At 37.8% G+C, this 12,291-nt stretch overlaps 2 protein-coding genes across 2 annotated transcripts in view; one reads left to right on the top strand and one right to left on the bottom strand.

Annotated features, from left to right (window-relative positions):
• LOC100118460 (tyrosine decarboxylase) overlaps positions 1 to 12,291 on the bottom strand; it is a 486,598-nt gene that overhangs the window by 61,943 nt on the left and 412,364 nt on the right. The gene's annotated exons all lie outside the window — the stretch shown is intronic.
• LOC100117476 (aromatic-L-amino-acid decarboxylase) overlaps positions 1 to 12,291 on the top strand; it is a 745,226-nt gene that overhangs the window by 516,798 nt on the left and 216,137 nt on the right. The window lies entirely within an intron of this gene.

Genomic DNA, 12,291 nt, shown 5'->3' with positions numbered 1-12,291 from the left:
TAGAACAAAGCGAGCACATGTTCGAACGTGCGTGGAAACGTTGGTAGGGACAGATTTTGGGTGTCCACTAACCAAGTCAAGAGCCCACATGCGCGTCACGCTCGGAGTTTTTATGAGTTGGACTATGGGGCCACTTTGTATTTTAGAAAAAAAAACTTGAATCCTTCGATTTTTCCGAGGTTGAAATGTTTTTCCACTAGACGGGACGCGTAATAAAATCGGGAGTAAAATTTTGTAAATGTATTTTGAATGTAAAGTTTTAAATGTAGATAGCAATTGTTAAACTCAGATTATGAAATTTATTTATGCAATTAAATGTAGAAGAAAAAAATCGGTTCGCGACAGAATATCTTATGTAAATATGTACTAAGTTGTTTAAATTTTGTTAAGAGATAAAGGTAACTTTGTATATTTTATTAACTTAGAGTTATAAATATAAACGTAATTTTTGCATGACAGTAATTCGAGTTATAAGCGGAATTCGGAAGTATTTAAAATTATTGTATTAAGGTGTCAAGTTGTAGAGTGGCAACGTTTTGTTGAGATTTGCGTAATGCGCGCGGTCATCGTTTATTTTTGGAATAGAGTGTTACATTCTTCAACGTATTGCTGTTGAGCAATATTGCAAAGCCGAAAACTTAAAATCGATGAGTCAGAATAATATGTAGAACAGCGAAGTTGTTGAGTATACTATGTGTACTCCGCGCGATCAGTTGTGTTTGTACTCTCAACCTGGACTCTTTGGACGACGCTTCTATCCTTCGCTACCAAAGAGCTACCAGTCTTAAGCCGTGATTTCGGTCTTTATAGAAAACTTTGCCTTGAATAAATCGTGAGAATGAGCCAACTACAAGTGTCCTTCATTCAAATGCACGCAAGTAAGTAAGGATAAATAAATAAAAGATCGAATTTGCGACTTAACATTGGTTCCGGTACGAATCAAACGCTAGACGTTAGTAAAAGAAAAGTAAAGTACGAGATTATATGTAAATGAACGTAGATGAATTAAATATAAAAAGTGCAAAAGCAATCAGCAGAACAGAAATATAAAATCGCGAGTCCACAGAAAATTCGGGGCGAGTGTCCTACTGCTTGCACTCATCGGCGAACGCGCTCGCCTTACGTTGCAGCGTCAGCAAGGTGATTGAACGCAGCGCTTCAAATCTGCCGCGCTTAGATCAGTTTAAAAACCAGGTCGATTCAAAATATTCGAAACATACGTATAGCAATTAATCTCGTGCATTTTCCAATCTGCCGTGTAAATAGTGATTTATTTATCGTTTTAAAAGCACGTATTTCATTCTGTTAGGGTAGTAATAAATTTACCGAACTAACAAAGTAATGTTGTATGATTATGCGGATGATAGCTTACTCTCCCATACGGGGGAGATCAGTACTTCGCACTGATTGTCGCGACGGAGCTGTTTGCGTGATGATAAAACACCAAGGAAAATTAAATTATTAACGAGAACTTACTTGTGTTTGTTAACGGGGATGATCCAAAGGTTGACGATCAAAACTCTCAAATCAAGTAATCTCTTAGACTCAATTATTTCAGAAAATTCCTTTATTTGTTCCTGGAGACTTCAACTAATTTTCAAATGGAATGAGACAAAATTTCGGTAAATGATGATCAAGACGGAATCACAATTAAGACTAAACTCCAACTTAAAAACTCACAAATATAACTATAAAATCGAACTCTTCAATAGCGTCCTTACTCTTGGATCGCACACACAGGAATAAAAATCGGGGGAGGCGAAGCTTGAAGAAAGCGTCATGGCTTTCTCCCACGCAGGGTCTTTACTTCTCCTTCGCACTTCAGTTTAGCCGCGCTCTCTTTCTTACTCATTAGGCCTTATGGGCCTAAGTACGGTCAACGGCTAAACTGCAGCGTCGACTGTGCACGCGCGCTTTCAGCCGAGGGAGGAGAAGTTTGTTTTGGTTTAGGGTTACTTCTTGCGCTCGTTAAGCGTCGAAGTTTCTGGATTTTTCCTGCTGTCTTTGTTTCATTTAATTTAATGTTTCTGAATATTCATCCAGTAACTTCGTCACTTAACATCCCCCCCCCCCTTCAAACGTTTGTCGTCCTTGACAAACGACTATACCTAAGGGTGAGTGGTCTGACAAGGGTGACACGCTGGCGAGCTAAATTTAGACGTTTTTCTCTTATTTTTGATGGAAAATTGTGGATTTAGGGTAGGATTAAGCTTTTAAAATTTTTTTTGTCTCTGCTCTAACCTGCAGATATTGAATTGTGCCTATGCTTTGAATTATTGGTATGGTCATGCGTCATTTATTCTTGGACCACAATTGGATCCCTTGAACAAGCTCTGCGGTGTTCATTCGATGATGCAATGACGTTGCTTTTTCCTTGAATGTTCAGAACATTCAAGTTCATGCATGGGTTAGGTCGGCTTTCCTCAAAAAAAAAAAAAAAAAAAAAAATATTTTATTGGAAGCTATTGGTAAGCAATCGGCAAGATTTCTTTCTCTTTTTTTTATATTAGGCTTGTCAACTTTTAGCTTGTTTCAGGATGATTATATGAGTTTGGGTGGATTGTTTCTTTGTTTTTCTTTCTCTTACCTTGTAAGCTTGGTTATGGTTCTGCTCCGCGGTCACAAAAACTGTTAAGGATGGTCTCGTACAATCTAGACTTATTTTTGTATCTAACTTATGTGTTATTGTTAGTAATAAGTATCACTTTATTTCTGTTATAACCTGCTACTAATATTTTTATGTGGATTACTTCTTGTTATGTGTTCGCTTATCGCTAATCACTTATTTACTAATTTTATATTTCATTTTGTTAGTGTGACTTAATAAATAATTAATTTTGTTATTGCTTATTCTCTAATATTGATATTATTGTATATTATATTGTTTTGTGTAAGGGTTTATTTTAAAAAAAAAGGTATGTGGTCCTACATTTTTTTTTTTTTAAAGCTAATATGAAAATATATTTTATTTTGACGCAAAACAATGATGGTAACTTGTTTTTTTTTTTATATGAACTACTTACATCAAACTTAAAGCTGACGTCGCAGTGTCGTCTCTTAAAAACTAGTGTCTAATATTTTATTGAAATCTATCTTCTCCATTTCCTTCCTGATTTGTTCTTATGCTGCGGTACTGGCTCTTGTCGGTATTTGGGTCTCTGTATGTTGTCGTCTCGGTTGCTCTGTCCGTTGTTGTCTCTCTTGTATTCGGCGTCTGGCGTTCTGTCTGGCTATTTCCATTTCTATGGGATCCTCGTCGCTGGATGACGTGTAGTCTAAGTGTAATGCCTTATGCACTGACACTGGTGTTGTCGTGTTGGATGTTGTTGAGCGACTTGTTGCTTGCTCGTTTGCCTGTTCACTCGTGCTCGGTTGTGGTGTCGATGTTGTCTGTCTTGGGTCCTCTTGTGTTTTGGTCGTTGATGTTGACTTTTCATTTAGTATTCTCTGTCTTAAGTGAGGCATGTTGCAGTTCTGTATATGGTCGTCGAAGCTTTGTTTCGGTATTTGGTCTCCGCATAGGAAGTGAATCATCGTTTCGTCTGTTCTTGGCGTCCATTTCCATTTTACTATGTATTTCTGTGGTCCATTTAATTTGGCGTCTATTGCGTCAACTTTGTTTGTATATGTTATGTCCCCTACTTTTCCTTTTGTCGTACTGTCCGTCAGTTTAATGCTCACTGTCTCTCCAAACACTGTAAAATCTGTTTCGAATTGCTGTTGTGTGGTGTCTGGTGGTGCTAGTATGTATAATTTTGTATTGTTGCCGGGGTCAACGGTCCAAGTTGTTGATTTTTGTTTCTGCTGTGTTGTGTTTTGTTCTTTTTCTGTCTTTTGCTGCGCAGTGGATCGTGTTGATGTGTATACTTTGTTGTAAGCTAGTCTTGTCGAGTGCGTCATTTGTGTCTTTTCCACAGCCTTGTCTGCGCTGTCCTGGTTTTCAAATTGGATGAACGCAGTGTATCGTGCATTTTGTCCGTCTTTAGGCTCTAAGTGACTTACGTCTATGATGTTTCCGAATTGTTGGAAATTAAATTTTGTCTTGTCGTATGTCCGGGTACTCGTACACATATAGTATCTGGTGTTTGTACGTATTCTATTGTTTTCTTCTGATTGGTTTGTTGTACTGTCGTTGGTCTTTGTATGTCATCGTTTGTTCGTTGTATGTGTTCTTTGTATTTGTTGATTACTTTAAGCGCATGATTTTTCATTTGGTATCTAATTATTATGGCTTTGATGTCCTTGTTTTTCGTTGCGTGGTGTTCGGTGTTGCAGGGCCCATGTTGTCTAAATACTGCTTCTGCGTCTATTGTCGTACCTATATATGTGGCAGTCACTGTGTAAGCGTCTGTCAAATTTATTTTGAGTAGCTGTACATTGTCTTGCGGGTTGTATGTATGGCGTAGTGCTATGTTTGGTTCATTAATAGTGTTATTGTCATTGCTGTCAGTGTTCTCGTTTGTAGCAATTCTGTCATCATTGTTAATGTCGTTATTGTCTGGATTGCCAGTTGTCCGTAGAGTCGGTGTCATCAGAGTTCTTAGAACTGTCAGTGCTGTCAGTGGCGTTTGAGTCAGTAGAATTTTTGTAAGTGTCTGTGTTGTTGTCTGTCTCTAGGTTGTTTGAGGGTCTCGGGTGTTTCGGATTTATGTTGATTCTGAGCATTTACTCTGGCATTTTGTACTGAGTTGCTGGTAACAGGATTTTTTTCTCTGTTTTGTTTTTGGCTCTCCAGCCTGGCTATTTTTTCTTTCAGCTCCAATATGGTTTCTTTTAAAGGTTGTAGTCTGTCTAGAGGGGATTCATCGGTTTGTTCTTGAGACCATTTTGCTTGTTTTTTGCAAGTTACGTCGTGCAAGCTGTATATTTCTGCTTCTATCATTCTCTTGCATTTTTCGTGGAACATTGTGTTGGTGTTTCCTTGTGCAATGCGTGGGAGTTTTCTTGGCTCTGCAAGGGTCGCCTTGTATATCGGGTCACTTTCTTCTTTTACAATTCTGGCTTCTTCTTCTGTGAAGTACTGCACATATCCATACGCTAGGCGTCCTTTCCTGTCTCTGACCGTTTCGTAGTAGGCTAGGGTTCCAAATTGCGCAAATTGTCTAAAGAACATCTCGTCCTTTTCTCTGTCATTTCCGTCCCAAGGGAGTAGGCAAAACAATCTGTCTCTGATTACTTGCGTTTGTGTTTTTTGGTTCACTACGTGGACTTCAGATCTAATTATTGGCTCTTCATTCGGAGTAAGGTCGATCAATTCTCCTATTGGTACTTTGGGGTTTGAGGTCGTTGTGGGGCCTGGTACGGTGCTGCTCTTCAGCTGTTTCTCTTCAATTTGTTCTGTTTTGCTAATAATGATCTGAGTTCGTATGCTCTTTGTGTTTCTCTTTCCGAGCTAAATGATATGGTGATCTTCTTGGTCTCTCGTTCGTATCTGTGTTTTTCTACGTAAGCGTTTTGAGGTTTTCCTATTATTTTGAATTCTTTTACTATGTTCGATAGTGGAATGTCTACATCACAGAACATTGATATGGTGGTTCTTGGTCTCGACTCCATTATGTTGCTTTCTTTTTTTTTTTTTTATTCTGTAATTAGATTATGTTATCGTCATTAATAATATTTTACTATACGCTGTTTGGCTATGTACAAGCTTCCTGTAAAAATTCATGCTTAAATTTTGGTTAAAATTTGGTGAATTATGAGCATTCTGCTTCTTGTTTCGGTAATAGTAACATTTTCTTTGTGCTTTTTGAGGTTTTACTTTCAAGGGTTTTGCGGTCTAAGTGTGGGGTATTGGGACTTTCGCGACTAATTGAGATATTTTCGAGTTCGAATTCTTCATCATTTGAGATGAGTTTTCGTCTCTTGTCATTTCTTTTGGGTGGTGGGTGGGCGTGTTTTTTGTTGAGACATTGACAATTGCCGAGGCATTTCATTTTCATGATTATTACTACTATTATTGCTATGATAGTTAACTGAATAGTCACACTTCCGTATAGTGTTGTGTCATTTTTATAATTCTGTCTTTTGTGTTCGCTTATCTCTTCTAACTGACTCATTATTTCGTGTAACGATTTTCCGTCATTATTAGCTGTATTGGGTGTTAATATCTTTGTTGTTTCTAAACTATGAAATTCTATGTCGTTGTTTTCTTTATTTAGGGACGGGTAAATGTCTGTTATTTTGAGGTTTATATCTGGTTTGTATAAATAAGTGTATTCTGTGTTTCTGGTTATCTCTCCAGTTATTGTGGCTTCTGTAGTCGTTGCTATGCATGTAGGAGCTACGTGCACAATTCCTGCCTCATTTATTGTTATTTTGGTTTCGTGTTTGTTTTGGCATATAATATTTAATGTTTCTGGTTCAACCGTGGAATAAAGCCATGATTTATCATATTCTAAATACGTCCATTGGGTCTGTATGTTCATCCTGTAGCGTATATCGCAGTGGTTGATTGCTTTGTGGCTGGGATTTAGGAGTAATGTTATCTCACAGTCCCTGGATTCGGGCACGTTCCTGAGTGCTCCTAAGATCGGGCATATATCTGCATAGTGTGTCGTGATGCATGTTTGTCTCTGTTCTTCATTGAATTTAATATATCTTGTATGGTCGTAACTGATAGCTATGTATTCATGGGACGGTTTTATAAAAGCTTGCCCTATTGTTTTGTTTTTCATGTTCTGTGGCACTTTGATTGGGTGCATTCTGTATAATTGGTACGGCATTCGGTCTACTAGTGGTAGATGCAGCACGGCTAGCGTTCGTTCGTTTTGGTGTATGGCATCGATATTCGATATTTTGGCTAGTTCTTCTGCCCTCATTTGCTCTGGTGGTATTGGGAATTCTAAGGCTCGACTCACTCTTTTTACGTCCATGTTCATTTGATGAAGTACATCTTGTTTCATGAGTTCTGGGTGCATTTTTCCTTGTTTTAGCTTTTATAAAATTGTTAATAGTTTCTCGTTGCTTTTGATGACGTGGTCTAATGTTGATTCCAATCGTTTTACGTATATCATTATTTCGACCTGGTAATTCATTTCTTCCTTTTCTCGTAGCACACTTTTGATTGTTTTTGTTAACTCTCTTTCAAATCCTTGTAGCACTTTATAATGGTTGCTGGTTATGTTGTATAGCTCCTCGAATTTTGTTGAGATTATGTGAGAATTGTTGTCTATCAGATGCACTATTTTGGTTTGGTCTACGAAGAGCTGGTCTATATTTCTGTTTATATTCTCCACTTCGTCGTCGGTCACTAGTCCAAACAAACTATTGCTTATACTTCCTATTATGCCTAGTGGCACTAGTCTTTTTGCTCTGATGCTTCGTGGATGTCTCGCTGTTGGATATTGGATGTGTCCTAGACTTGCTATTGTCTCTCTTATTGTTTTTTGGATATTTGTTAACTCTTGCTCTTTTATTTCTAGTAGGTCGATGGCTAAAGCGTGTCGGCATTTCCTTTCTTCCATTATTGTTTTACAGGTTTGAAATACGTCTTTGTACGAACTTCTTGCCCTGAATGACTGTATAAAATCTTCCACGTTGATGTAAATGTTGAGTTTCCATGTTGCTCTTTTTATTTTGATCACGTCCAATTTTTCAAAATATATTCCAGGATTGGGGTTTAGGGATTCTATTTGGTATACGGATTCACACTTGTTCTCGTTGAGTAGATTGAATATTATTATTAAAATATTTAAAATTCTCATCCTGTAACATTATTATTAATTAGTCGAAAGAGTCTGAATCATTATCATCGGGCTTATCCTCTACCGGTTTTAATTTATCTATATGTTTTCTTATGCGTTTGCCGTTAGGGTATTCCAAAATGACATTTTTCCTACCTAAAAATTCAATTATTTTCAGTGGTTTATTCCTATAAGCATCGAATTTACTTACACGGGGTTCATTAATTAGCCTCGCATACCCGCCTACCTTACCCTTAAATGTTTTAACCTTTTTATCGTATCTTTCTTTTGTTTTGACCTTGTTCGCTATTTGGGTTTCGCCTGCTAACATTTTCATTTCCTCTAATCTTAATACTAGATCACGCATATAAACATTATATGTTTTTAATTTTTCGTCAGACGGTATTCTCAAAGGGAAACGCGCTATTCGCCCGTAAACTAGTTCGAATGGGGTGAAGTTAGTTGCTGCATATACGCTGGTGTTATAGGTAAACGTCGCAAATGGAGTTAAATGGTCCCAATCGTCGTATCTCTCGGAGTATATTCTAATGAATTCTATAAGTGGGGCGTGGCTCCTTTCTAACGACCCATTTGTTTGCGGTCTATATCCTGAAGTGGTGAGATGATTAATTTTAAATAGTTTGAGATTAGAGATTCGACTATGTTGGAAAGGAAACTGGTGCCTCTGTCTGAGAGTATGGCTTTCGGTGCTCCGAACTGGCAAACGAGATACTTTGCTAGTGCATCAGCTATTGTGGTGGCATTGAGATTCTTGATGGGTATGGCTATTAAATATTTCATTAAATTACATTGCATTGTTAAGAGATGACAGTTGCCTCTTGGAGTCATTTTGAGTTTTCCAACTGTGTCAATTGAAACTTTGTCAAATGCTTCTATTGGAGTGTCCGTGATTATCATTGGTTCTCTTGTTTTGAATCTTTCTATCTTCTGCTCTTGGCAGCTTGCACATCTTCGAATGTAGTCTTGAACATCATTCCTCATTCCTGGCCAATAATATCGTTCTCTTATTTTCTGGTAAGTTTGATTGATTCGCTTGTATCCTCCTGTTAGACTGTCGTGAAGATGGCTGATTATTTCTTTTCTGTGTTTTTCAGCTGGTACTTCTGCTTTTCCGTAACACATAGTCACTCTTATTCCGCTTTGATGAAAATGTTTGTAAATCATCTCTAAGATGGCTGGTGACTCTAATTGGTCTAATATGTCTCCTTTTCTTGCTACTCGGAAGCTTTTGATTTCTTTGTTGACAAGTGTTTTTTTTAAATTCTGAAGCGCCTTGTTTAAATCTTCCATTTTGATTACGTTGAAGTATTTATCTTTTATTATTACTGTGAATATGTGGTGCTTTTTAAATGGCGTGACTAGGACTTGTCCGGTTTTTAGTTTCTTACTTTTGATTTTTAATAGGTCTATGGCTCCAATTTCTACTAACAGTCTAGTCACAGACCACGTGTTGTCACAGTCTGCTGATAGGAAATGAACAATGCTGTCTCTTTTGTGCGTGAGGCATTCTCTTATGGTAATTATGTTGTGAGGAATTTTCTTGAATTCTTTGGTTATGTGTGTCGTGGCATCCTCCGATTCATGATCATTTCCTGCTGGAGTATAGTTTTTGTTTAGTGGTTCCATGTCTGGTGTGGGCAAGAGGAAAGGCATTGTCACTTCAGGTGGTTTTGAAAATCTTATATCTATTATTGATCCTTCTTCTGCTTCTATTTCACTTAACACTCCTAATTTTCTTCGATTTCTGATTTTATCTCTCGGCGTGCTGTTGGCTGTAGGTCTGTCACTTTTTATTGTTGGCGTCACTGACAGCGTTCTTCTTGGTGGTGGCCTTATTATGTCAGTTACACTTTCAACGTCCGATTCGTTTCCTGTATCATCTTTGTTTGATGTTTCTTGTAGTTTTATTGTGCTCGTTTTATTAGTTTTTGAACACTCTTTCTCCATACATCGTCCACATTCGCCTCATCGTCCGTGTAAAATCGTGGATCTGATGTGTAAATTGCTTCGCGCACTTCATCCTGTACATGATCATCATCTGAGAAGTGCGAGGGTATCTTCATTTGTATTTCTATTTCCGTGCTTGATTCGGTTGTATTGGTACTTCTATCCATCTCATATCTCTTCATGCTTTCTTCAAACTTTCTACTTGCTTCTTCTACTTCTTCTCTCGTGAGAGTTGTTTTGATCGATAGGTTCTTTATGGATTCTTCGTCTTGGCTTTCGCCTGAGGAAAACACCTCTTCGTCTTGTGTTTCTCCTTCTCTTGTTTCTGACTCTTCGTATTGTATTTCTCCTTCTGTTGTTTCTGACTCTTCTTGTCGTAATCCGCTATACCTGGGGTCAGGTATTGGAGGTTTATCCAAATCACTGTCTTCATTGGCTGTGAATGATAGCCATGATCTTCTAGATGGGTTAACTGTCATCGATGTATCCGAATCTGCATCGGTCGAATTTTCGGGAACTTTTCTCTGTTTTACAGTAGTAGCTTTGGATGTTGATGCTTCGGTTTCTGCTGGCTTTTCTATCTTTGTTTTTCTTCCTAATACAGCCGTCTTCGACACTTTTGGTATTGCGCCTCGTTTGATATACTGCCCCACTGGACTTTGTATTTGCGTGCGCCTTGCTCTGGTTCTCTGTGCTATTATGCTATGGTCTAGTTTTGGTGCTTCTTTATTAGTTTTGGAGCCTATTGGTCTCCCTCTTCCTCTGGGTTTATTTGTTATGTCACCCGTTGATTGTATTCTGCTTCGTGGCTGTATTGTTGCTTTGGATGGTGTCGTGGCACTTGCTGATGATTTTTCTTGTTTCTTTTGTTTTTCTTCTATGACCATCACCTTAATAGTAGGTAGATTCTGATTAATTTCTTCTTCAGTCATTTCTGGTGGGTTTCGTGATAGTGCATCAGCGTTTTTATTTGATTTGCCTGGTTTATATTTGAAGATATATTCGTATCCAGTGAATCTGAACATCCATCTCATTAGTCTCTGTCCTGGATCTTTTCTGCTATACATCCAGTTCAGTGGTTCATGGTCGCTCACTAGTGTGAACTTCCTGCATAATAAATATGGTCTAAATTGGTGTAAATCATATAATACAGCGAGACATTCCTTTTCTGTAGTCGAGTAATTTCTTTCGGCTTTGTTGAGTGCTCTGGATAAATACTGTACCGGGTGATCAAAACCGTCTTTTTCTTGACTGAGTACGGCACCGATGGCGTAATCACAAGCATCCGTAGTTAGTGTAAATTCTTTGTCAAAGTCCGGAAATTGCAAGATTGGTTCTTTCATCAAACATTCTTTTAGTTGCTGATAACTGTTTTCACACTCTTCCGTCCATTCAAATTTCACATTTTTCTTTAGTAGGTCATTGAGTGGCTTCGCGATTTTTGCAAAGTCTTTTATGTATTTTCTGTAGTACCCAAACATGCCGAGTAGTTCTCTCACATTTTTCGCATTTTTAGGTGTGGCAAGTTTTGCTATGGCTACTACCTTTTCTGTTGTTGGTATTTGTGTTGATCTGGATCCTGCTGTTGTCTCTGGCTCTGGTTTCGTTCCTGGCTCGTCATTCTTTCTCCGTGACGAGCCCCTTGAGAGTTTAAATTCTCTCTTTCGTTTTCATTTTGTTGGTGGTTTCTTCCGTTGCCGCCTCTCCAATTATTTGGATAATTATTATAGTTCTCTCGTCTATCTGGACCACTGGGCTGATAATCTTCACGACATCCATTCTCGTGACTGAAGATTTGCCTTTGATTTCCTTGACCATTGTTTCTATTCCATGAGGGCCAGTTGCTTCCTCCTTGTCGATTACTGTTGTTATATCCCCGCTGATATCCTCCTCTGCCATAATTATTGTAGTTACTATTGCCTCTTTGATAACTGTTACGATTGTAGTTGTTTTGATAATAATTATTTCTTCCATAGTTATTTGAACGTTCTCTTTGTTTGGGTTGATTCACGTACCCCACGTAGTCTTCTTGCTCATTTACATAACCAACATAGTTTTGTTCTCTATGATTTCGTTCGTCGTATTTATTCTGGCTTCTATACCCCTCATGTCCTCTATTATTATATCCACCTTCATTTCCATATCCATTATTATAAGAATTTTGTCCATTATAATAGTTTCGAGTTATTCGTGGCCTTGAATCTGGTATGATTCTCGCCTCCATTCTTGATTCTAATCGTACAGCTTCTTCGTATGCCTCTTGCAGGTTTTTAGGTCTAATTATGTCAACTCGTTCGGATAAATTTGCCGGCAATCGCGTGGATTAACTAAATTAAATTATGAAAACTTTATGGCAAACCAAAAAAAAAAAAAAAATGTAGGGACTCCCCTAATTTCATTCAAAATTGTGGGTAATAATTACAATGATTAATGATAAGAACAATGATTGATCAGTTTAGCATATACGTGCCTAAATTAGTGGGTCTGTCCAGCAAGAGTCATCCAATTGTGGACCTTTTCTTTCCTTTTTTTTGGAAAGAAAAGGGAAAAATATAGAAAGTTAGGTTAAGCAAATATCCAAAAAAGAAAATATTTAAAAATGCTTTGGTTGACTTGTTAAACCACGAAAAATAAACAATTA

Source organism: Nasonia vitripennis, assembly GCF_009193385.2.
Source record: "Nasonia vitripennis strain AsymCx chromosome 2 unlocalized genomic scaffold, Nvit_psr_1.1 chr2_random0010, whole genome shotgun sequence".
Classification (NCBI taxonomy): domain Eukaryota; kingdom Metazoa; phylum Arthropoda; class Insecta; order Hymenoptera; family Pteromalidae; genus Nasonia; species Nasonia vitripennis.
The sequence above is the reverse complement of the archived record's forward strand: the minus strand, read 5'-3'. Positions and strand labels throughout refer to the sequence as shown.